Genomic DNA, 22,359 nt, shown 5'->3' on the forward strand with positions numbered 1-22,359 from the left:
TTAACTCAAACTATCTGTTAGCACCTGGGAATAGCCGATGCTGTACGTTTTTTTTGCATCACTTTCATTTACTCTCCAACTCACATGCCTGAATGTGAAGTGCAGTGATTCATCAAAAAACTGTCTGTTAGTGCCTCCGTATACCAGATGTTGTAAGCTTTTATTGCATCATTTAATTTACATTCAAGATAACATTCTAGAATGTCCAGTGCAGGGATTAATAAAAAAAATTGTCAGATTGGTCTTTGATCATATTTGCTATGATTAGGAAATTTGAGTAAGTGTTTAAGCCTTACGGCCACACCAGCTTGAGAACGCCCAATCTCATCTGACCTTGGAAGCTAAGCAAGTTTGGGCCTGGATAGTACTGAGGTGGGACCCTACCTAGGAATACCAGGTGCTGTAAGCTTTTCTTGCATCACTTTAATTTACTTTCAAGCTGACATGCTCAAATGTGAAGTGCAGTGATTAATAAAAAAAACTATCTGTTAGCACCTGGGAATAGCCGATGCTGTAAGTTTTTTTTGCATCACTTTCATTTACTCTCCAACTCACATGCCTGAATGTGAAGTGCAGTGATTCATCAAAAACTATCTGTTAGCACCTTGGACTACGAGATGCTGTAAGCTTCTCTTGAATCACTTTAATTTACTGTCAAGATGACATGCTAGGATGTGAAATGCAGTGATTAATTAAAAAAACTATCTGTTAGCACCTGGGAATAGCAGATGCTGTAAGTTTTTGTTGCATCACTTTACTTTAATCTGCAACTGACAAGCTTGTATGTGAAGTGTACAGATTAAATAGAAATATTTTAGTACCAGGGAATAGCAGGTGCTGTAAGATTGTATTGCATCCCTTTAATTTATGTTCAAGCTATCATGTTCAAATTTGAAGTGCAGTGAATAATTAACTCAAACTATCTGTTAGCACCTGGGAATAGCAGATGCTGTACGTTTTTTTTGCATCACTTTCATTTACTCTCCAACTCACATGCCTGAATGTGAAGTGCAGTGATTCATCAAAAAACTGTCTGTTAGTGCCTCCGTATACCAGATGTTGTAAGCTTTTATTGCATCATTTAATTTACATTCAAGATAACATTCTAGAATGTCAAGTGCAGGGATTAATAAAAAAAATTGTCAGATTGGTCTTTGTTCATATTTGCTATGATTAGGCAATTTGAGTAAGTGTTTAAGGCTTATGGCCAAACCATCTTGAGAACGCCCAATCTCATCTGACCTTGGAAGCTAAGCAAGTTTGGGCCTGGATAGTACTGAGGTGGGACCCTACCTAGGAATACCAGGTGCTGTAAGCTTTTCTTGCATCACTTTAATTTACTTTCAAGCTGACATGCTCAAATGTGAAGTGCAGTGATTAATAAAAAAAACTATCTGTTAGCACCTGGGAATAGCCGATGGTGTAAGTTTTTTTTGCATCACTTTCATTTACTCTCCAACTCACATGCCTGAATGTGAAGTGCAGTGATTCATCAAAAACTATCTGTTAGCACCTTGGACTACGAGATGCTGTAAGCTTCTCTTCAATCACTTTAATTTACTGTCAAGATGACATGCTAGGATGTGAAATGCAGTGATTAATTAAAAAAACTATCTGTTAGCACCTGGGAATAGCAGATGCTGTAAGTTTTTGTTGCATCACTTTACTTTAATCTGCAACTGACAAGCTTGTATGTGAAGTGTACAGATTAAATAGAAATATTTTAGTACCAGGGAATAGCAGGTGCTGTAAGATTGTATTGCATCCCTTTAATTTATGTTCAAGCTATCATGTTCAAATTTGAAGTGCAGTGAATAATTAACTCAAACTATCTGTTAGCACCTGGGAATAGCCGATGCTGTACGTTTTTTTTGCATCACTTTCATTTACTCTCCAACTCACATGCCTGAATGTGAAGTGCAGTGATTCATCAAAAAACTGTCTGTTAGTGCCTCCGTATACCAGATGTTGTAAGCTTTTATTGCATCATTTAATTTACATTCAAGATAACATTCTAGAATGTCAAGTGCAGGGATTAATAAAAAAAATTGTCAGATTGGTCTTTGATCATATTTGCTATGATTAGGAAATTTGAGTAAGTGTTTAAGGCTTACGGCCACACCAGCTTGAGAACGCCCAATCTCATCTGACCTTGGAAGCTAAGCAAGTTTGGGCCTGGATAGTACTGAGGTGGGACCCTATCTAGGAATACCGGGTGCTGTAAGCTTTTCTTGCATCACTTTAATTTACTTTCAAGCTGACATGCTCAAATGTGAAGTGCAGTGATTAATAAAAAAAACTATCTGTTAGCACCTGGGAATAGCCGATGCTGTAAGTTTTTTTTGCATCACTTTCATTTACTCTCCAACTCACATGCCTGAATGTGAAGTGCAGTGATTCATCAAAAACTATCTGTTAGCACCTTGGACTACGAGATGCTGTAAGCTTCTCTTGAATCACTTTAATTTACTGTCAAGATGACATGCTAGGATGTGAAATGCAGTGATTAATTAAAAAAACTATCTGTTAGCACCTGGGAATAGCAGATGCTGTAAGTTTTTGTTGCATCACTTTACTTTAATCTGCAACTGACAAGCTTGTATGTGAAGTGTACAGATTAAATAGAAATATTTTAGTACCAGGGAATAGCAGGTGCTGTAAGATTGTATTGCATCCCTTTAATTTATGTTCAAGCTATCATGTTCAAATTTGAAGTGCATTGAATAATTAACTCAAACTATCTGTTAGCACCTGGGAATAGCAGATGCTGTACGTTTTTTTTGCATCACTTTCATTTACTCTCCAACTCACATGCCTGAATGTGAAGTGCAGTGATTCATCAAAAAACTGTCTGTTAGTGCCTCCGTATACCAGATGTTGTAAGCTTTTATTGCATCATTTAATTTACATTCAAGATAACATTCTAGAATGTCAAGTGCAGGGATTAATAAAAAAAATTGTCAGATTGGTCTTTGTTCATATTTGCTATGATTAGGCAATTTGAGTAAGTGTTTGAGGCTTATGGCCAAACCATCTTGAGAACGCCCAATCTCATCTGACCTTGGAAGCTAAGCAAGTTTGGGCCTGGATAGTACTGAGGTGGGACCCTACCTAGGAATACCAGGTGCTGTAAGCTTTTCTTGCATCACTTTAATTTTATTTCAAGCTGACATGCTCAAATGTGAAGTGCAGTGATTAATAAAAAAAACTATCTGTTAGCACCTGGGAATAGCCGATGCTGTAAGTTTTTTTTGCATCACTTTCATTTACTCTCCAACTCACATGCCTGAATGTGAAGTGCAGTGATTCATCAAAAACTATCTGTTAGCACCTTGGACTACGAGATGCTGTAAGCTTCTCTTGAATCACTTTAATTTACTGTCAAGATGACATGCTAGGATGTGAAATGCAGTGATTAATTAAAAAAACTATCTGTTAGCACCTGGGAATAGCAGATGCTGTAAGTTTTTGTTGCATCACTTTACTTTAATCTGCAACTGACAAGCTTGTATGTGAAGTGTACAGATTAAATAGAAATATTTTAGTACCAGGGAATAGCAGGTGCTGTAAGATTGTATTGCATCCCTTTAATTTATGTTCAAGCTATCATGTTCAAATTTGAAGTGCAGTGAATAATTAACTCAAACTATCTGTTAGCACCTGGGAATAGCAGATGCTGTAAGTTTTTTTTGCATCACTTTCATTTACTCTCCAACTCACATGCCTGAATGTGAAGTGCAGTGATTCATCAAAAAACTGTCTGTTAGTGCCTCCGTATACCAGATGTTGTAAGCTTTTATTGCATCATTTAATTTACATTCAAGATAACATTCTAGAATGTCAAGTGCAGGGATTAATAAAAAAAATTGTCAGATTGGTCTTTGATCATATTTGCTATGATTAGGAAATTTGAGTTAGTGTTTAAGGCTTCCGGCCACACCAGCTTGAGAACGCCCAATCTCATCTGACCTTGGAAGCTAAGCAAGTTTGGGTCTGGATAGTACTGAGGTGGGACCCTACCTAGGAATACCGGGTGCTGTAAGCTTTTCTTGCATCACTTTAATTTACTTTCAAGCTGACATGCTCAAATGTGAAGTGCAGTGATTAATAAAAAAAAACTATCTGTTAGCACCTGGGAATAGCCGATGCTGTAAGTTTTTTTTGCATCACTTTCATTTACTCTCCAACTCACATGCCTGAATGTGAAGTGCAGTGATTCATCAAAAACTATTTGTTAGCACCTTGGACTACGAGATGCTGTAAGCTTCTCTTGAATCACTTTAATTTACTGTCAAGATGACATGCTAGGATGTGAAATGCAGTGATTAATTAAAAAAACTATCTGTTAGCACCTGGGAATAGCAGATGCTGTAAGTTTTTGTTGCATCACTTTACTTTAATCTGCAACTGACAAGCTTGTATGTGAAGTGTACAGATTAAATAGAAATATTTTAGTACCAGGGAATAGCAGGTGCTGTAAGATTGTATTGCATCCCTTTAATTTATGTTCAAGCTATCATGTTCAAATTTGAAGTGCAGTGAATAATTAACTCAAACTATCTGTTAGCACCTGGGAATAGCAGATGCTGTACGTTTTTTTTGCATCACTTTCATTTACTCTCCAACACACATGCCTGAATGTGAAGTGCAGTGATTCATCAAAAAACTGTCTGTTAGTGCCTCCGTATACCAGATGTTGTAAGCTTTTATTGCATCATTTAATTTACATTCAAGATAACATTCTAGAATGTCAAGTGCAGGGATTAATAAAAAAAATTGTCAGATTGGTCTTTGTTCATATTTGCTATGATTAGGCAATTTGAGTAAGAGTTTAAGGCTTATGGCCAAACCATCTTGAGAACGCCCAATCTCATCTGACCTTGGAAGCTAAGCAAGTTTGGGCCTGGATAGTACTGAGGTGGGACCCTACCTAGGAATACCAGGTGCTGTAAGCTTTTCTTGCATCACTTTAATTTACTTTCAAGCTGACATGCTCAAATGTGAAGTGCAGTGATTAATAAAAAAAACTATCTGTTAGCACCTGGGAATAGCCGATGCTGTAAGTTTTTTTTGCATCACTTTCATTTACTCTCCAACTCACATGCCTGAATGTGAAGTGCAGTGATTCATCAAAAACTATCTGTTAGCACCTTGGACTACGAGATGCTGTAAGCTTCTCTTGAATCACTTTAATTTACTGTCAAGATGACATGCTAGGATGTGAAATGCAGTGATTAATTAAAAAAACTATCTGTTAGCACCTGGGAATAGCAGATGCTGTAAGTTTTTGTTGCATCACTTTACTTTAATCTGCAACTGACAAGCTTGTATGTGAAGTGTACAGATTAAATAGAAATATTTTAGTACCAGGGAATAGCAGGTGCTGTAAGATTGTATTGCATCCCTTTAATTTATGTTCAAGCTATCATGTTCAAATTTGAAGTGCATTGAATAATTAACTCAAACTATCTGTTAGCACCTGGGAATAGCAGATGCTGTACGTTTTTTTTGCATCACTTTCATTTACTCTCCAACTCACATGCCTGAATGTGAAGTGCAGTGATTCATCAAAAAACTGTCTGTTAGTGCCTCCGTATACCAGATGTTGTAAGCTTTTATTGCATCATTTAATTTACATTCAAGATAACATTCTAGAATGTCAAGTGCAGGGATTAATAAAAAAAATTGTCAGATTGGTCTTTGTTCATATTTGCTATGATTAGGCAATTTGAGTAAGTGTTTAAGGCTTATGGCCAAACCATCTTGAGAACGCCCAATCTCATCTGACCTTGGAAGCTAAGCAAGTTTGGGCCTGGATAGTACTGAGGTGGGACCCTATCTAGGAATACCAGGTGCTGTAAGCTTTTCTTGCATCACTTTAATTTACTTTCAAGCTGACATGCTCAAATGTGAAGTGCAGTGATTAATAAAAAAATCTATCTGTTAGCACCTGGGAATAGCCGATGCTGTAAGTTTTTTTTGCATCACTTTCATTTACTCTCCAACTCACATGCCTGAATGTGAAGTGCAGTGATTCATCAAAAACTATCTGTTAGCACCTTGGACTACGAGATGCTGTAAGCTTCTCTTGAATCACTTTAATTTACTGTCAAGATGACATGCTAGGATGTGAAATGCAGTGATTAATTAAAAAAACTATCTGTTAGCACCTGGGAATAGCAGATGCTGTAAGTTTTTGTTGCATCACTTTACTTTAATCTGCAACTGACAAGCTTGTATGTGAAGTGTACAGATTAAATAGAAATCTTTTAGTACCAGGGAATAGCAGGTGCTGTAAGATTGTATTGCATCCCTTTAATTTATGTTCAAGCTATCATGTTCAAATTTGAAGTGCAGTGAATAATTAACTCAAACTATCTGTTAGCACCTGGGAATAGCCGATGCTGTACGTTTTTTTTGCATCACTTTCATTTACTCTCCAACTCACATGCCTGAATGTGAAGTGCAGTGATTCATCAAAAAACTGTCTGTTAGTGCCTCCGTATACCAGATGTTGTAAGCTTTTATTGCATCATTTAATTTACATTCAAGATAACATTCTAGAATGTCAAGTGCAGGGATTAATAAAAAAAATTGTCAGATTGGTCTTTGATCATATTTGCTATGATTAGGAAATTTGAGTAAGTGTTTAAGGCTTACGGCCACACCAGCTTGAGAACGTCCAATCTCATCTGACCTTGGAAGCTAAGCAAGTTTGGGCCTGGATAGTACTGAGGTGGGACCCTACCTAGGAATACCAGGTGCTGTAAGCTTTTCTTGCATCACTTTAATTTACTTTCAAGCTGACATGCTCAAATGTGAAGTGCAGTGATTAATAAAAAAAACTATCTGTTAGCACCTGGGAATAGCCGATGCTGTAAGTTTTTTTTGCATCACTTTCATTTACTCTCCAACTCACATGCCTGAATGTGAAGTGCAGTGATTCATCAAAAACTATCTGTTAGCACCTTAGACTACGAGATGCTGTAAGCTTCTCTTGAATCACTTTAATTTACTGTCAAGATGACATGCTAGGATGTGAAATGCAGTGATTAATTAAAAAAACTATCTGTTAGCACCTGGGAATAGCAGATGCTGTAAGATTTTGTTGCATCACTTTACTTTAATCTGCAACTGACAAGCTTGTATGTGAAGTGTACAGATTAAATAGAAATATTTTAGTACCAGGGAATAGCAGGTGCTGTAAGATTGTATTGCATCCCTTTAATTTATGTTCAAGCTATCATGTTCAAATTTGAAGTGCAGTGAATAATTAACTCAAACTATCTGTTAGCACCTGGGAATAGCAGATGCTGTAAGTTTTTTTTGCATCACTTTCATTTACTCTCCAACTCACATGCCTGAATGTGAAGTGCAGTGATTCATCAAAAAACTGTCTGTTAGTGCCTCCGTATACCAGATGTTGTAAGCTTTTATTGCATCATTTAATTTACATTCAAGATAACATTCTAGAATGTCAAGTGCAGGGATTAATAAAAAAAATTGTCAGATTGGTCTTTGATCATATTTGCTATGATTAGGAAATTTGAGTAAGTGTTTAAGGCTTCCGGCCACACCAGCTTGAGAACGCCCAATCTCATCTGACCTTGGAAGCTAAGCAAGTTTGGGCCTGGATAGTACTGAGGTGGGACCCTACCTAGGAATACCGGGTGCTGTAAGCTTTTCTTGCATCACTTTAATTTACTTTCAAGCTGACATGCTCAAATGTGAAGTGCAGTGATTAATAAAAAAAAACTATCTGTTAGCACCTGGGAATAGCCGATGCTGTAAGTTTTTTTTGCATCACTTTCATTTACTCTCCAACTCACATGCCTGAATGTGAAGTGCAGTGATTCATCAAAAACTATCTGTTAGCACCTTGGACTACGAGATGCTGTAAGCTTCTCTTGAATAACTTTAATTTACTGTCAAGATGACATGCTAGGATGTGAAATGCAGTGATTAATTAAAAAAACTATCTGTTAGCACCTGGGAATAGCAGATGCTGTAAGATTTTGTTGCATCACTTTACTTTAATCTGCAACTGACAAGCTTGTATGTGAAGTGTACAGATTAAATAGAAATATTTTAGTACCAGGGAATAGCAGGTGCTGTAAGATTGTATTGCATCCCTTTAATTTATGTTCAAGCTATCATGTTCAAATTTGAAGTGCATTGAATAATTAACTCAAACTATCTGTTAGCACCTGGGAATAGCAGATGCTGTACGTTTTTTTTGCATCACTTTCATTTACTCTCCAACTCACATGCCTGAATGTGAAGTGCAGTGATTCATCAAAAAACTGTCTGTTAGTGCCTCCGTATACCAGATGTTGTAAGCTTTTATTGCATCATTTAATTTACATTCAAGATAACATTCTAGAATGTCAAGTGCAGGGATTAATAAAAAAAATTGTCAGATTGGTCTTTGTTCATATTTGCTATGATTAGGCAATTTGAGTAAGTGTTTGAGGCTTATGGCCAAACCATCTTGAGAACGCCCAATCTCATCTGACCTTGGAAGCTAAGCAAGTTTGGGCCTGGATAGTACTGAGGTGGGACCCTACCTAGGAATACCAGGTGCTGTAAGCTTTTCTTGCATCACTTTAATTTTATTTCAAGCTGACATGCTCAAATGTGAAGTGCAGTGATTAATAAAAAAAACTATCTGTTAGCACCTGGGAATAGCCGATGCTGTAAGTTTTTTTTGCATCACTTTCATTTACTCTCCAACTCACATGCCTGAATGTGAAGTGCAGTGATTCATCAAAAACTATCTGTTAGCACCTTGGACTACGAGATGCTGTAAGCTTCTCTTGAATCACTTTAATTTACTGTCAAGATGACATGCTAGGATGTGAAATGCAGTGATTAATTAAAAAAACTATCTGTTAGCACCTGGGAATAGCAGATGCTGTAAGTTTTTGTTGCATCAATTTACTTTAATCTGCAACTGACAAGCTTGTATGTGAAGTGTACAGATTAAATAGAAATATTTTAGTACCAGGGAATAGCAGGTGCTGTAAGATTGTATTGCATCCCTTTAATTTATGTTCAAGCTATCATGTTCAAATTTGAAGTGCAGTGAATAATTAACTCAAACTATCTGTTAGCACCTGGGAATAGCAGATGCTGTAAGTTTTTTTTGCATCACTTTCATTTACTCTCCAACTCACATGCCTGAATGTGAAGTGCAGTGATTCATCAAAAAACTGTCTGTTAGTGCCTCCGTATACCAGATGTTGTAAGCTTTTATTGCATCATTTAATTTACATTCAAGATAACATTCTAGAATGTCAAGTGCAGGGATTAATAAAAAAAATTGTCAGATTGGTCTTTGATCATATTTGCTATGATTAGGAAATTTGAGTTAGTGTTTAAGGCTTCCGGCCACACCAGCTTGAGAACGCCCAATCTCATCTGACCTTGGAAGCTAAGCAAGTTTGGGTCTGGATAGTACTGAGGTGGGACCCTACCTAGGAATACCGGGTGCTGTAAGCTTTTCTTGCATCACTTTAATTTACTTTCAAGCTGACATGCTCAAATGTGAAGTGCAGTGATTAATAAAAAAAAACTATCTGTTAGCACCTGGGAATAGCCGATGCTGTAAGTTTTTTTTGCATCACTTTCATTTACTCTCCAACTCACATGCCTGAATGTGAAGTGCAGTGATTCATCAAAAACTATTTGTTAGCACCTTGGACTACGAGATGCTGTAAGCTTCTCTTGAATCACTTTAATTTACTGTCAAGATGACATGCTAGGATGTGAAATGCAGTGATTAATTAAAAAAACTATCTGTTAGCACCTGGGAATAGCAGATGCTGTAAGTTTTTGTTGCATCACTTTACTTTAATCTGCAACTGACAAGCTTGTATGTGAAGTGTACAGATTAAATAGAAATATTTTAGTACCAGGGAATAGCAGGTGCTGTAAGATTGTATTGCATCCCTTTAATTTATGTTCAAGCTATCATGTTCAAATTTGAAGTGCAGTGAATAATTAACTCAAACTATCTGTTAGCACCTGGGAATAGCAGATGCTGTACGTTTTTTTTGCATCACTTTCATTTACTCTCCAACACACATGCCTGAATGTGAAGTGCAGTGATTCATCAAAAAACTGTCTGTTAGTGCCTCCGTATACCAGATGTTGTAAGCTTTTATTGCATCATTTAATTTACATTCAAGATAACATTCTAGAATGTCAAGTGCAGGGATTAATAAAAAAAATTGTCAGATTGGTCTTTGTTCATATTTGCTATGATTAGGCAATTTGAGTAAGAGTTTAAGGCTTATGGCCAAACCATCTTGAGAACGCCCAATCTCATCTGACCTTGGAAGCTAAGCAAGTTTGGGCCTGGATAGTACTGAGGTGGGACCCTACCTAGGAATACCAGGTGCTGTAAGCTTTTCTTGCATCACTTTAATTTACTTTCAAGCTGACATGCTCAAATGTGAAGTGCAGTGATTAATAAAAAAAACTATCTGTTAGCACCTGGGAATAGCCGATGCTGTAAGTTTTTTTTGCATCACTTTCATTTACTCTCCAACTCACATGCCTGAATGTGAAGTGCAGTGATTCATCAAAAACTATCTGTTAGCACCTTGGACTACGAGATGCTGTAAGCTTCTCTTGAATCACTTTAATTTACTGTCAAGATGACATGCTAGGATGTGAAATGCAGTGATTAATTAAAAAAACTATCTGTTAGCACCTGGGAATAGCAGATGCTGTAAGTTTTTGTTGCATCACTTTACTTTAATCTGCAACTGACAAGCTTGTATGTGAAGTGTACAGATTAAATAGAAATATTTTAGTACCAGGGAATAGCAGGTGCTGTAAGATTGTATTGCATCCCTTTAATTTATGTTCAAGCTATCATGTTCAAATTTGAAGTGCATTGAATAATTAACTCAAACTATCTGTTAGCACCTGGGAATAGCAGATGCTGTACGTTTTTTTTGCATCACTTTCATTTACTCTCCAACTCACATGCCTGAATGTGAAGTGCAGTGATTCATCAAAAAACTGTCTGTTAGTGCCTCCGTATACCAGATGTTGTAAGCTTTTATTGCATCATTTAATTTACATTCAAGATAACATTCTAGAATGTCAAGTGCAGGGATTAATAAAAAAAATTGTCAGATTGGTCTTTGTTCATATTTGCTATGATTAGGCAATTTGAGTAAGTGTTTAAGGCTTATGGCCAAACCATCTTGAGAACGCCCAATCTCATCTGACCTTGGAAGCTAAGCAAGTTTGGGCCTGGATAGTACTGAGGTGGGACCCTATCTAGGAATACCAGGTGCTGTAAGCTTTTCTTGCATCACTTTAATTTACTTTCAAGCTGACATGCTCAAATGTGAAGTGCAGTGATTAATAAAAAAATCTATCTGTTAGCACCTGGGAATAGCCGATGCTGTAAGTTTTTTTTGCATCACTTTCATTTACTCTCCAACTCACATGCCTGAATGTGAAGTGCAGTGATTCATCAAAAACTATCTGTTAGCACCTTGGACTACGAGATGCTGTAAGCTTCTCTTGAATCACTTTAATTTACTGTCAAGATGACATGCTAGGATGTGAAATGCAGTGATTAATTAAAAAAACTATCTGTTAGCACCTGGGAATAGCAGATGCTGTAAGTTTTTGTTGCATCACTTTACTTTAATCTGCAACTGACAAGCTTGTATGTGAAGTGTACAGATTAAATAGAAATCTTTTAGTACCAGGGAATAGCAGGTGCTGTAAGATTGTATTGCATCCCTTTAATTTATGTTCAAGCTATCATGTTCAAATTTGAAGTGCAGTGAATAATTAACTCAAACTATCTGTTAGCACCTGGGAATAGCAGATGCTGTAAGTTTTTTTTGCATCACTTTCATTTACTCTCCAACTCACATGCCTGAATGTGAAGTGCAGTGATTCATCAAAAAACTGTCTGTTAGTGCCTCCGTATACCAGATGTTGTAAGCTTTTATTGCATCATTTAATTTACATTCAAGATAACATTCTAGAATGTCAAGTGCAGGGATTAATAAAAAAAATTGTCAGATTGGTCTTTGATCATATTTGCTATGATTAGGAAATTTGAGTAAGTGTTTAAGGCTTATGGCCACACCAGCTTGAGAACGCCCAATTTCATCTGACCTTGGAAGCTAAGCAAGTTTGGGCCTGGATAGTACTGAGGTGGGACCCTACCTAGGAATACCAGGTGCTGTAAGATTTTCTTGCATCACTTTAATTTACTTTCAAGCTGACATGCTCAAATGTGAAGTGCAGTGATTAATAAAAAAAACTATCTGTTAGCACCTGGGAATAGCCGATGCTGTAAGTTTTTTTTGCATCACTTTCATTTACTCTCCAACTCACATGCCTGAATGTGAAGTGCAGTGATTCATCAAAAACTATCTGTTAGCACCTTAGACTACGAGATGCTGTAAGCTTCTCTTGAATCACTTTAATTTACTGTCAAGATGACATGCTAGGATGTGAAATGCAGTGATTAATTAAAAAAACTATCTGTTAGCACCTGGGAATAGCAGATGCTGTAAGTTTTTGTTGCATCACTTTACTTTAATCTGCAACTGACAAGCTTGTATGTGAAGTGTACAGATTAAATAGAAATATTTTAGTACCAGGGAATAGCAGGTGCTGTAAGATTGTATTGCATCCCTTTAATTTATGTTCAAGCTATCATGTTCAAATTTGAAGTGCAGTGAATAATTAACTCAAACTATCTGTTAGCACCTGGGAATAGCCGATGCTGTACGTTTTTTTTGCATCACTTTCATTTACTCTCCAACTCACATGCCTGAATGTGAAGTGCAGTGATTCATCAAAAAACTGTCTGTTAGTGCCTCCGTATACCAGATGTTGTAAGCTTTTATTGCATCATTTAATTTACATTCAAGATAACATTCTAGAATGTCAAGTGCAGGGATTAATAAAAAAAATTGTCAGATTGGTCTTTGATCATATTTGCTATGATTAGGAAATTTGAGTAAGTGTTTAAGGCTTACGGCCACACCAGCTTGAGAACGTCCAATCTCATCTGACCTTGGAAGCTAAGCAAGTTTGGGCCTGGATAGTACTGAGGTGGGACCCTACCTAGGAATACCAGGTGCTGTAAGCTTTTCTTGCATCACTTTAATTTACTTTCAAGCTGACATGCTCAAATGTGAAGTGCAGTGATTAATAAAAAAAACTATCTGTTAGCACCTGGGAATAGCCGATGCTGTAAGTTTTTTTTGCATCACTTTCATTTACTCTCCAACTCACATGCCTGAATGTGAAGTGCAGTGATTCATCAAAAACTATCTGTTAGCACCTTAGACTACGAGATGCTGTAAGCTTCTCTTGAATCACTTTAATTTACTGTCAAGATGACATGCTAGGATGTGAAATGCAGTGATTAATTAAAAAAACTATCTGTTAGCACCTGGGAATAGCAGATGCTGTAAGATTTTGTTGCATCACTTTACTTTAATCTGCAACTGACAAGCTTGTATGTGAAGTGTACAGATTAAATAGAAATATTTTAGTACCAGGGAATAGCAGGTGCTGTAAGATTGTATTGCATCCCTTTAATTTATGTTCAAGCTATCATGTTCAAATTTGAAGTGCAGTGAATAATTAACTCAAACTATCTGTTAGCACCTGGGAATAGCAGATGCTGTAAGTTTTTTTTGCATCACTTTCATTTACTCTCCAACTCACATGCCTGAATGTGAAGTGCAGTGATTCATCAAAAAACTGTCTGTTAGTGCCTCCGTATACCAGATGTTGTAAGCTTTTATTGCATCATTTAATTTACATTCAAGATAACATTCTAGAATGTCAAGTGCAGGGATTAATAAAAAAAATTGTCAGATTGGTCTTTGATCATATTTGCTATGATTAGGAAATTTGAGTAAGTGTTTAAGGCTTCCGGCCACACCAGCTTGAGAACGCCCAATCTCATCTGACCTTGGAAGCTAAGCAAGTTTGGGCCTGGATAGTACTGAGGTGGGACCCTACCTAGGAATACCGGGTGCTGTAAGCTTTTCTTGCATCACTTTAATTTACTTTCAAGCTGACATGCTCAAATGTGAAGTGCAGTGATTAATAAAAAAAAACTATCTGTTAGCACCTGGGAATAGCCGATGCTGTAAGTTTTTTTTGCATCACTTTCATTTACTCTCCAACTCACATGCCTGAATGTGAAGTGCAGTGATTCATCAAAAACTATCTGTTAGCACCTTGGACTACGAGATGCTGTAAGCTTCTCTTGAATAACTTTAATTTACTGTCAAGATGACATGCTAGGATGTGAAATGCAGTGATTAATTAAAAAAACTATCTGTTAGCACCTGGGAATAGCAGATGCTGTAAGATTTTGTTGCATCACTTTACTTTAATCTGCAACTGACAAGCTTGTATGTGAAGTGTACAGATTAAATAGAAATATTTTAGTACCAGGGAATAGCAGGTGCTGTAAGATTGTATTGCATCCCTTTAATTTATGTTCAAGCTATCATGTTCAAATTTGAAGTGCAGTGAATAATTAACTCAAACTATCTGTTAGCACCTGGGAATAGCAGATGCTGTACGTTTTTTTTGCATCACTTTCATTTACTCTCCAACTCACATGCCTGAATGTGAAGTGCAGTGATTCATCAAAAAACTGTCTGTTAGTGCCTCCGTATACCAGATGTTGTAAGCTTTTATTGCATCATTTAATTTACATTCAAGATAACATTCTAGAATGTCAAGTGCAGGGATTAATAAAAAAAATTGTCAGATTGGTCTTTGTTCATATTTGCTATGATTAGGCAATTTGAGTAAGTGTTTAAAGCTTATGGCCAAGCCATCTTGAGAACGCCCAATCTCATCTGACCTTGGAAGCTAAGCAAGTTTGGGCCTGGATAGTACTGAGGTGGGACCCTACCTACGAATACCAGGTGCTGTAAGCTTTTCTTCCATCACTTTAATTTACTTTCAAGCTGACATGCTCAAATGTGAAGTGCAGTGATTAATAAAAAAAACTATCTGTTAGCACCTGGGAATAGCCGATGCTGTAAGTTTTTTTTGCATCACTTTCATTTACTCTCCAACTCACATGCCTGAATGTGAAGTGCAGTGATTCATCAAAAACTATCTGTTAGCACCTTGGACTACGAGATGCTGTAAGCTTCTCTTGAATCACTTTAATTTACTGTCAAGATGACATGCTAGGATGTGAAATGCAGTGATTAATTAAAAAAACTATCTGTTAGCACCTGGGAATAGCAGATGCTGTAAGTTTTTGTTGCATCACTTTACTTTAATCTGCAACTGACAAGCTTGTATGTGAAGTGTACAGATTAAATAGAAATATTTTAGTACCAGGGAATAGCAGGTGCTGTAAGATTGTATTGCATCCCTTTAATTTATGTTCAAGCTATCATGTTCAAATTTGAAGTGCAGTGAATAATTAACTCAAACTATCTGTTAGCACCTGGGAATAGCCGATGCTGTACGTTTTTTTTGCATCACTTTCATTTACTCTCCAACTCACATGCCTGAATGTGAAGTGCAGTGATTCATCAAAAAACTGTCTGCTAGTGCCTCCGTATACCAGATGTTGTAAGCTTTTATTGCATCATTTAATTTACATTCAAGATAACATTCTAGAATGTCAAGTGCAGGGATTAATAAAAAAAATTGTCAGATTGGTCTTTGATCATATTTGCTATGATTAGGAAATTTGAGTAAGTGTTTAAGGCTTACGGCCACACCAGCTTGAGAACGCCCAATCTCCTCTGACCTTGGAAGCTAAGCAAGTTTGGGCCTGGATAGTACTGAGGTGGGACCCTACCTAGGAATACCAGGTGCTGTAAGCTTTTCTTGCATCACTTTAATTTACTTTCAAGCTGACATGCTCAAATGTGAAGTGCAGTGATTAATAAAAAAAACTATCTGTTAGCACCTGGGAATAGCCGATGCTGTAAGTTTTTTTTGCATCACTTTCATTTACTCTCCAACTCACATGCCTGAATGTGAAGTGCAGTGATTCATCAAAAACTATCTGTTAGCACCTTAGACTACGAGATGCTGTAAGCTTCTCTTGAATCACTTTAATTTACTGTCAAGATGACATGCTAGGATGTGAAATGCAGTGATTAATTAAAAAAACTATCTGTTAGCACCTGGGAATAGCAGATGCTGTAAGTTTTTGTTGCATCACTTTACTTTAATCTGCAACTGACAAGCTTGTATGTGAAGTGTACAGATTAAATAGAAATATTTTAGTACCAGGGAATAGCAGGTGCTGTAAGATTGTATTGCATCCCTTTAATTTATGTTCAAGCTATCATGTTCAAATTTGAAGTGCAGTGAATAATTAACTCAAACTATCTGTTAGCACCTGGGAATAGCAGATGCTGTACGTTTTTTTTGCATCACTTTCATTTACTCTCCAACTCACATGCCTGAATGTGAAGTGCAGTGATTCATCAAAAAACTGTCTGTTAGTGCCTCCGTATACCAGATGTTGTAAGCTTTTATTGCATCATTTAATTTACATTCAAGATAACATTCTAGAATGTCAAGTGCAGGGATTAATAAAAAAAATTGTCAGATTGGTCTTTGATCATATTTGCTATGATTAGGAAATTTGAGTAAGTGTTTAAGGCTTCCGGCCACACCAGCTTGAGAACGCCCAATCTCATCTGACCTTGGAAGCTAAGCAAGTTTGGGCCTGGATAGTACTGAGGTGGGACCCTACCTAGGAATACCGGGTGCTGTAAGCTTTTCTTGCATCACTTTAATTTACTTTCAAGCTGACATGCTCAAATGTGAAGTGCAGTGATTAATAAAAAAAAACTATCTGTTAGCACCTGGGAATAGCCGATGCTGTAAGTTTTTTTTGCATCACTTTCATTTACTCTCCAACTCACATGCCTGAATGTGAAGTGCAGTGATTCATCAAAAACTATCTGTTAGCACCTTGGACTACGAGATGCTGTAAGCTTCTCTTGAATCACTTTAATTTACTGTCAAGATGACATGCTAGGATGTGAAATGCAGTGATTAATTAAAAAAACTATCTGTTAGCACCTGGGAATAGCAGATGCTGTAAGTTTTTGTTGCATCACTTTACTTTAATCTGCAACTGACAAGCTTGTATGTGAAGTGTACAGATTAAATAGAAATATTTTAGTACCAGGGAATAGCAGGTGCTGTAAGATTGTATTGCATCCCTTTAATTTATGTTCAAGCTATCATGTTCAAATTTGAAGTGCAGTGAATAATTAACTCAAACTATCTGTTAGCACCTGGGAATAGCAGATGCTGTACGTTTTTTTTGCATCACTTTCATTTACTCTCCAACTCACATGCCTGAATGTGAAGTGCAGTGATTCATCAAAAAACTGTCTGTTAGTGCCTCCGTATACCAGATGTTGTAAGCTTTTATTGCATCATTTAATTTACATTCAAGATAACATTCTAGAATGTCAAGTGCAGGGATTAATAAAAAAAATTGTCAGATTGGTCTTTGTTCATATTTGCTATGATTAGGCAATTTGAGTAAGTGTTTGAGGCTTATGGCCAAACCATCTTGAGAATGCCCAATCTCATCTGACCTTGGAAGCTAAGCAAGTTTGGGCCTGGATAGTACTGAGGTGGGACCCTACCTAGGAATACCAGGTGCTGTAAGCTTTTCTTGCATCACTTTAATTTACTTTCAAGCTGACATGCTCAAATGTGAAGTGCAGTGATTAATAAAAAAAAACTATCTGTTAGCACCTGGGAATAGCCGATGCTGTAAGTTTTTTTTGCATCACTTTCATTTACTCTCCAACTCACATGCCTGAATGTGAAGTGCAGTGATTCATCAAAAACTATCTGTTAGCACCTTGGACTACGATATGCTGTAAGCTTCTCTTGAATCACTTTAATTTACTGTCAAGATGACATGCTAGGATGTGAAATGCAGTGATTAATTAAAAAAACTATCTGTTAGCACCTGGGAATAGCAGATGCTGTAAGTTTTTGTTGCATCACTTTACTTTAATCTGCAACTGACAAGCTTGTATGTGAAGTGTACAGATTAAATAGAAATATTTTAGTACCAGGGAATAGCAGGTGCTGTAAGATTGTATTGCATCCCTTTAATTTATGTTCAAGCTATCATGTTCAAATTTGAAGTGCAGTGAATAATTAACTCAAACTATCTGTTAGCACCTGGGAATAGCAGATGCTGTAAGTTTTTTTTGCATCACTTTCATTTACTCTCCAACTCACATGCCTGAATGTGAAGTGCAGTGATTCATCAAAAAACTGTCTGTTAGTGCCTCCGTATACCAGATGTTGTAAGCTTTTATTGCATCATTTAATTTACATTCAAGATAACATTCTAGAATGTCAAGTGCAGGGATTAATAAAAAAATTGTCAGATTGGTCTTTGATCATATTTGCTATGATTAGGAAATTTGAGTAAGTGTTTAAGGCTTCCGGCCACACCAGCTTGAGAACGCCCAATCTCATCTGACCTTGGAAGCTAAGCAAGTTTGGGCCTGGATAGTACTGAGGTGGGACCCTACCTAGGAATACCGGGTGCTGTAAGCTTTTCTTGCATCACTTTAATTTACTTTCAAGCTGACATGCTCAAATGTGAAGTGCAGTGATTAATAAAAAAAACTATCTGTTAGCACCTGGGAATAGCCGATGCTGTAAGTTTTTTTTGCATCACTTTCATTTACTCTCCAACTCACATGCCTGAATGTGAAGTGCAGTGATTCATCAAAAACTATCTGTTAGCACCTTGGACTACGAGATGCTGTAAGCTTCTCTTGAATCACTTTAATTTACTGTCAAGATGACATGCTAGGATGTGAAATGCAGTGATTAATTAAAAAAACTATCTGTTAGCACCTGGGAATAGCAGATGCTGTAAGTTTTTGTTGCATCACTTTACTTTAATCTGCAACTGACAAGCTTGTATGTGAAGTGTACAGATTAAATAGAAATATTTTAGTACCAGGGAATAGCAGGTGCTGTAAGATTGTATTGCATCCCTTTAATTTATGTTCAAGCTATCATGTTCAAATTTGAAGTGCAGTGAATAATTAACTCAAACTATCTGTTAGCACCTGGGAATAGCCGATGCTGTACGTTTTTTTTGCATCACTTTCATTTACTCTCCAACTCACATGCCTGAATGTGAAGTGCAGTGATTCATCAAAAAACTGTCTGCTAGTGCCTCCGTATACCAGATGTTGTAAGCTTTTATTGCATCATTTAATTTACATTCAAGATAACATTCTAGAATGTCAAGTGCAGGGATTAATAAAAAAAATTGTCAGATTGGTCTTTGATCATATTTGCTATGATTAGGAAATTTGAGTAAGTGTTTAAGGCTTACGGCCACACCAGCTTGAGAACGCCCAATCTCCTCTGACCTTGGAAGCTAAGCAAGTTTGGGCCTGGATAGTACTGAGGTGGGACCCTACCTAGGAATACCAGGTGCTGTAAGCTTTTCTTGCATCACTTTAATTTACTTTCAAGCTGACATGCTCAAATGTGAAGTGCAGTGATTAATAAAAAAAACTATCTGTTAGCACCTGGGAATAGCCGATGCTGTAAGTTTTTTTTGCATCACTTTCATTTACTCTCCAACTCACATGCCTGAATGTGAAGTGCAGTGATTCATCAAAAACTATCTGTTAGCACCTTGGACTACGAGATGCTGTAAGCTTCTCTTGAATCACTTTAATTTACTGTCAAGATGACATGCTAGGATGTGAAATGCAGTGATTAATTAAAAAAACTATCTGTTAGCACCTGGGAATAGCAGATGCTGTAAGTTTTTGTTGCATCACTTTACTTTAATCTGCAACTGACAAGCTTGTATGTGAAGTGTACAGATTAAATAGAAATATTTTAGTACCAGGGAATAGCAGGTGCTGTAAGATTGTATTGCATCCCTTTAATTTATGTTCAAGCTATCATGTTCAAATTTGAAGTGCAGTGAATAATTAACTCAAACTATCTGTTAGCACCTGGGAATAGCCGATGCTGTACGTTTTTTTTGCATCACTTTCATTTACTCTCCAACTCACATGCCTGAATGTGAAGTGCAGTGATTCATCAAAAAACTGTCTGCTAGTGCCTCCGTATACCAGATGTTGTAAGCTTTTATTGCATCATTTAATTTACATTCAAGATAACATTCTAGAATGTCAAGTGCAGGGATTAATAAAAAAAATTGTCAGATTGGTCTTTGATCATATTTGCTATGATTAGGAAATTTGAGTAAGTGTTTAAGGCTTACGGCCACACCAGCTTGAGAACGCCCAATCTCCTCTGACCTTGGAAGCTAAGCAAGTTTGGGCCTGGATAGTACTGAGGTGGGACCCTACCTAGGAATACCAGGAGCTGTAAGCTTTTCTTGCATCACTTTAATTTACTTTCAAGCTGACATGCTCAAATGTGAAGTGCAGTGATTAATAAAAAAAACTATCTGTTAGCACCTGGGAATAGCCGATGCTGTAAGTTTTTTTTGCATCACTTTCATTTACTCTCCAACTCACATGCCTGAATGTGAAGTGCAGTGATTCATCAAAAACTATCTGTTAGCACCTTAGACTACGAGATGCTGTAAGCTTCTCTTGAATCACTTTAATTTACTGTCAAGATGACATGCTAGGATGTGAAATGCAGTGATTAATTAAAAAAACTATCTGTTAGCACCTGGGAATAGCAGATGCTGTAAGATTTTGTTGCATCACTTTACTTTAATCTGCAACTGACAAGCTTGTATGTGAAGTGTACAGATTAAATAGAAATATTTTAGTACCAGGGAATAGCAGGTGCTGTAAGATTGTATTGCATCCCTTTAATTTATGTTCAAGCTATCATGTTCAAATTTGAAGTGCAGTGAATAATTAACTCAAACTATCTGTTAGCACCTGGGAATAGCAGATGCTGTACGTTTTTTTTGCATCACTTTCATTTACTCTCCAACTCACATGCCTGAATGTGAAGTGCAGTGATTCATCAAAAAACTGTCTGCTAGTGCCTCCGTATACCAGATGTTGTAAGCTTTTATTGCATCATTTAATTTACATTCAAGATAACATTCTAGAATGTCAAGTGCAGGGATTAATAAAAAAAATTGTCAGATTGGTCTTTGTTCATATTTGCTATGATTAGGCAATTTGAGTAAGTGTTTAAAGCTTATGGCCAAACCATCTTGAGAACGCCCAATCTCATCTGACCTTGGAAGCTAAGCAAGTTTGGGCCTGGATAGTACTGAGGTGGGACCCTACCTACGAATACCAGGTGCTGTAAGCTTTTCTTCCATCACTTTAATTTACTTTCAAGCTGACATGCTCAAATGTGAAGTGCAGTGATTAATAAAAAAAACTATCTGTTAGCACCTGGGAATAGCCGATGCTGTAAGTTTTTTTTGCATCACTTTCATTTACTCTCCAACTCACATGCCTGAATGTGAAGTGCAGTGATTCATCAAAAACTATCTGTTAGCACCTTGGACTACGAGATGCTGTAAGCTTCTCTTGAATCACTTTAATTTACTGTCAAGATGACATGCTAGGATGTGAAATGCAGTGATTAATTAAAAAAACTATCTGTTAGCACCTGGGAATAGCAGATGCTGTAAGTTTTTGTTGCATCACTTTACTTTAATCTGCAACTGACAAGCTTGTATGTGAAGTGTACAGATTAAATAGAAATATTTTAGTACCAGGGAATAGCAGGTGCTGTAAGATTGTATTGCATCCCTTTAATTTATGTTCAAGCTATCATGTTCAAATTTGAAGTGCAGTGAATAATTAACTCAAACTATCTGTTAGCACCTGGGAATAGCCGATGCTGTACGTTTTTTTTGCATCACTTTCATTTACTCTCCAACTCACATGCCTGAATGTGAAGTGCAGTGATTCATCAAAAAACTGTCTGCTAGTGCCTCCGTATACCAGATGTTGTAAGCTTTTATTGCATCATTTAATTTACATTCAAGATAACATTCTAGAATGTCAAGTGCAGGGATTAATAAAAAAAATTGTCAGATTGGTCTTTGATCATATTTGCTATGATTAGGAAATTTGAGTAAGTGTTTAAGGCTTACGGCCACACCAGCTTGAGAACGCCCAATCTCCTCTGACCTTGGAAGCTAAGCAAGTTTGGGCCTGGATAGTACTGAGGTGGGACCCTACCTAGGAATACCAGGTGCTGTAAGCTTTTCTTGCATCACTTTAATTTACTTTCAAGCTGACATGCTCAAATGTGAAGTGCAGTGATTAATAAAAAAAACTATCTGTTAGCACCTGGGAATAGCCGATGCTGTAAGTTTTTTTTGCATCACTTTCA

General features: G+C 36.9%; 25 pseudogenes; all 25 read left to right on the top strand.

Annotated features, from left to right (window-relative positions):
* The first annotated feature begins 290 nt into the window (after nucleotides 1-290).
* Nucleotides 291-409, top strand: LOC145648378 (5S ribosomal RNA; annotated as a pseudogene).
* Nucleotides 410-1,199: 790 nt separating this feature from the next.
* On the top strand, nucleotides 1,200-1,318 carry LOC145648061 (5S ribosomal RNA; annotated as a pseudogene).
* Nucleotides 1,319-2,108: 790 nt separating this feature from the next.
* Nucleotides 2,109-2,227, top strand: LOC145647408 (5S ribosomal RNA; annotated as a pseudogene).
* Nucleotides 2,228-3,017: 790 nt separating this feature from the next.
* LOC145648062 (5S ribosomal RNA) lies at nucleotides 3,018-3,136 on the top strand (annotated as a pseudogene).
* A 790-nt stretch (nucleotides 3,137-3,926) lies between these two features.
* On the top strand, nucleotides 3,927-4,045 carry LOC145650511 (5S ribosomal RNA; annotated as a pseudogene).
* A 791-nt stretch (nucleotides 4,046-4,836) lies between these two features.
* On the top strand, nucleotides 4,837-4,955 carry LOC145648063 (5S ribosomal RNA; annotated as a pseudogene).
* Nucleotides 4,956-5,745: 790 nt separating this feature from the next.
* Nucleotides 5,746-5,864, top strand: LOC145648684 (5S ribosomal RNA; annotated as a pseudogene).
* A 790-nt stretch (nucleotides 5,865-6,654) lies between these two features.
* Nucleotides 6,655-6,773, top strand: LOC145648119 (5S ribosomal RNA; annotated as a pseudogene).
* A 790-nt stretch (nucleotides 6,774-7,563) lies between these two features.
* LOC145649554 (5S ribosomal RNA) lies at nucleotides 7,564-7,682 on the top strand (annotated as a pseudogene).
* A 791-nt stretch (nucleotides 7,683-8,473) lies between these two features.
* LOC145648064 (5S ribosomal RNA) lies at nucleotides 8,474-8,592 on the top strand (annotated as a pseudogene).
* A 790-nt stretch (nucleotides 8,593-9,382) lies between these two features.
* On the top strand, nucleotides 9,383-9,501 carry LOC145650512 (5S ribosomal RNA; annotated as a pseudogene).
* A 791-nt stretch (nucleotides 9,502-10,292) lies between these two features.
* LOC145648066 (5S ribosomal RNA) lies at nucleotides 10,293-10,411 on the top strand (annotated as a pseudogene).
* A 790-nt stretch (nucleotides 10,412-11,201) lies between these two features.
* LOC145648685 (5S ribosomal RNA) lies at nucleotides 11,202-11,320 on the top strand (annotated as a pseudogene).
* A 790-nt stretch (nucleotides 11,321-12,110) lies between these two features.
* On the top strand, nucleotides 12,111-12,229 carry LOC145650040 (5S ribosomal RNA; annotated as a pseudogene).
* Nucleotides 12,230-13,019: 790 nt separating this feature from the next.
* On the top strand, nucleotides 13,020-13,138 carry LOC145648120 (5S ribosomal RNA; annotated as a pseudogene).
* Nucleotides 13,139-13,928: 790 nt separating this feature from the next.
* Nucleotides 13,929-14,047, top strand: LOC145649555 (5S ribosomal RNA; annotated as a pseudogene).
* Nucleotides 14,048-14,838: 791 nt separating this feature from the next.
* LOC145650093 (5S ribosomal RNA) lies at nucleotides 14,839-14,957 on the top strand (annotated as a pseudogene).
* A 790-nt stretch (nucleotides 14,958-15,747) lies between these two features.
* LOC145648163 (5S ribosomal RNA) lies at nucleotides 15,748-15,866 on the top strand (annotated as a pseudogene).
* A 790-nt stretch (nucleotides 15,867-16,656) lies between these two features.
* On the top strand, nucleotides 16,657-16,775 carry LOC145649556 (5S ribosomal RNA; annotated as a pseudogene).
* Nucleotides 16,776-17,566: 791 nt separating this feature from the next.
* On the top strand, nucleotides 17,567-17,685 carry LOC145649049 (5S ribosomal RNA; annotated as a pseudogene).
* A 790-nt stretch (nucleotides 17,686-18,475) lies between these two features.
* LOC145649557 (5S ribosomal RNA) lies at nucleotides 18,476-18,594 on the top strand (annotated as a pseudogene).
* A 790-nt stretch (nucleotides 18,595-19,384) lies between these two features.
* Nucleotides 19,385-19,503, top strand: LOC145648164 (5S ribosomal RNA; annotated as a pseudogene).
* Nucleotides 19,504-20,293: 790 nt separating this feature from the next.
* Nucleotides 20,294-20,412, top strand: LOC145649638 (5S ribosomal RNA; annotated as a pseudogene).
* A 790-nt stretch (nucleotides 20,413-21,202) lies between these two features.
* On the top strand, nucleotides 21,203-21,321 carry LOC145649200 (5S ribosomal RNA; annotated as a pseudogene).
* Nucleotides 21,322-22,111: 790 nt separating this feature from the next.
* Nucleotides 22,112-22,230, top strand: LOC145648165 (5S ribosomal RNA; annotated as a pseudogene).
* The last annotated feature ends 129 nt before the right edge of the window (nucleotides 22,231-22,359 follow it).

This window comes from Electrophorus electricus, chromosome 13 (assembly GCF_041902795.1).
Source record: "Electrophorus electricus isolate QZ-2024a chromosome 13, ASM4190279v1, whole genome shotgun sequence".
NCBI classification, from domain to species: Eukaryota; Metazoa; Chordata; class Actinopteri; order Gymnotiformes; family Gymnotidae; genus Electrophorus; species Electrophorus electricus.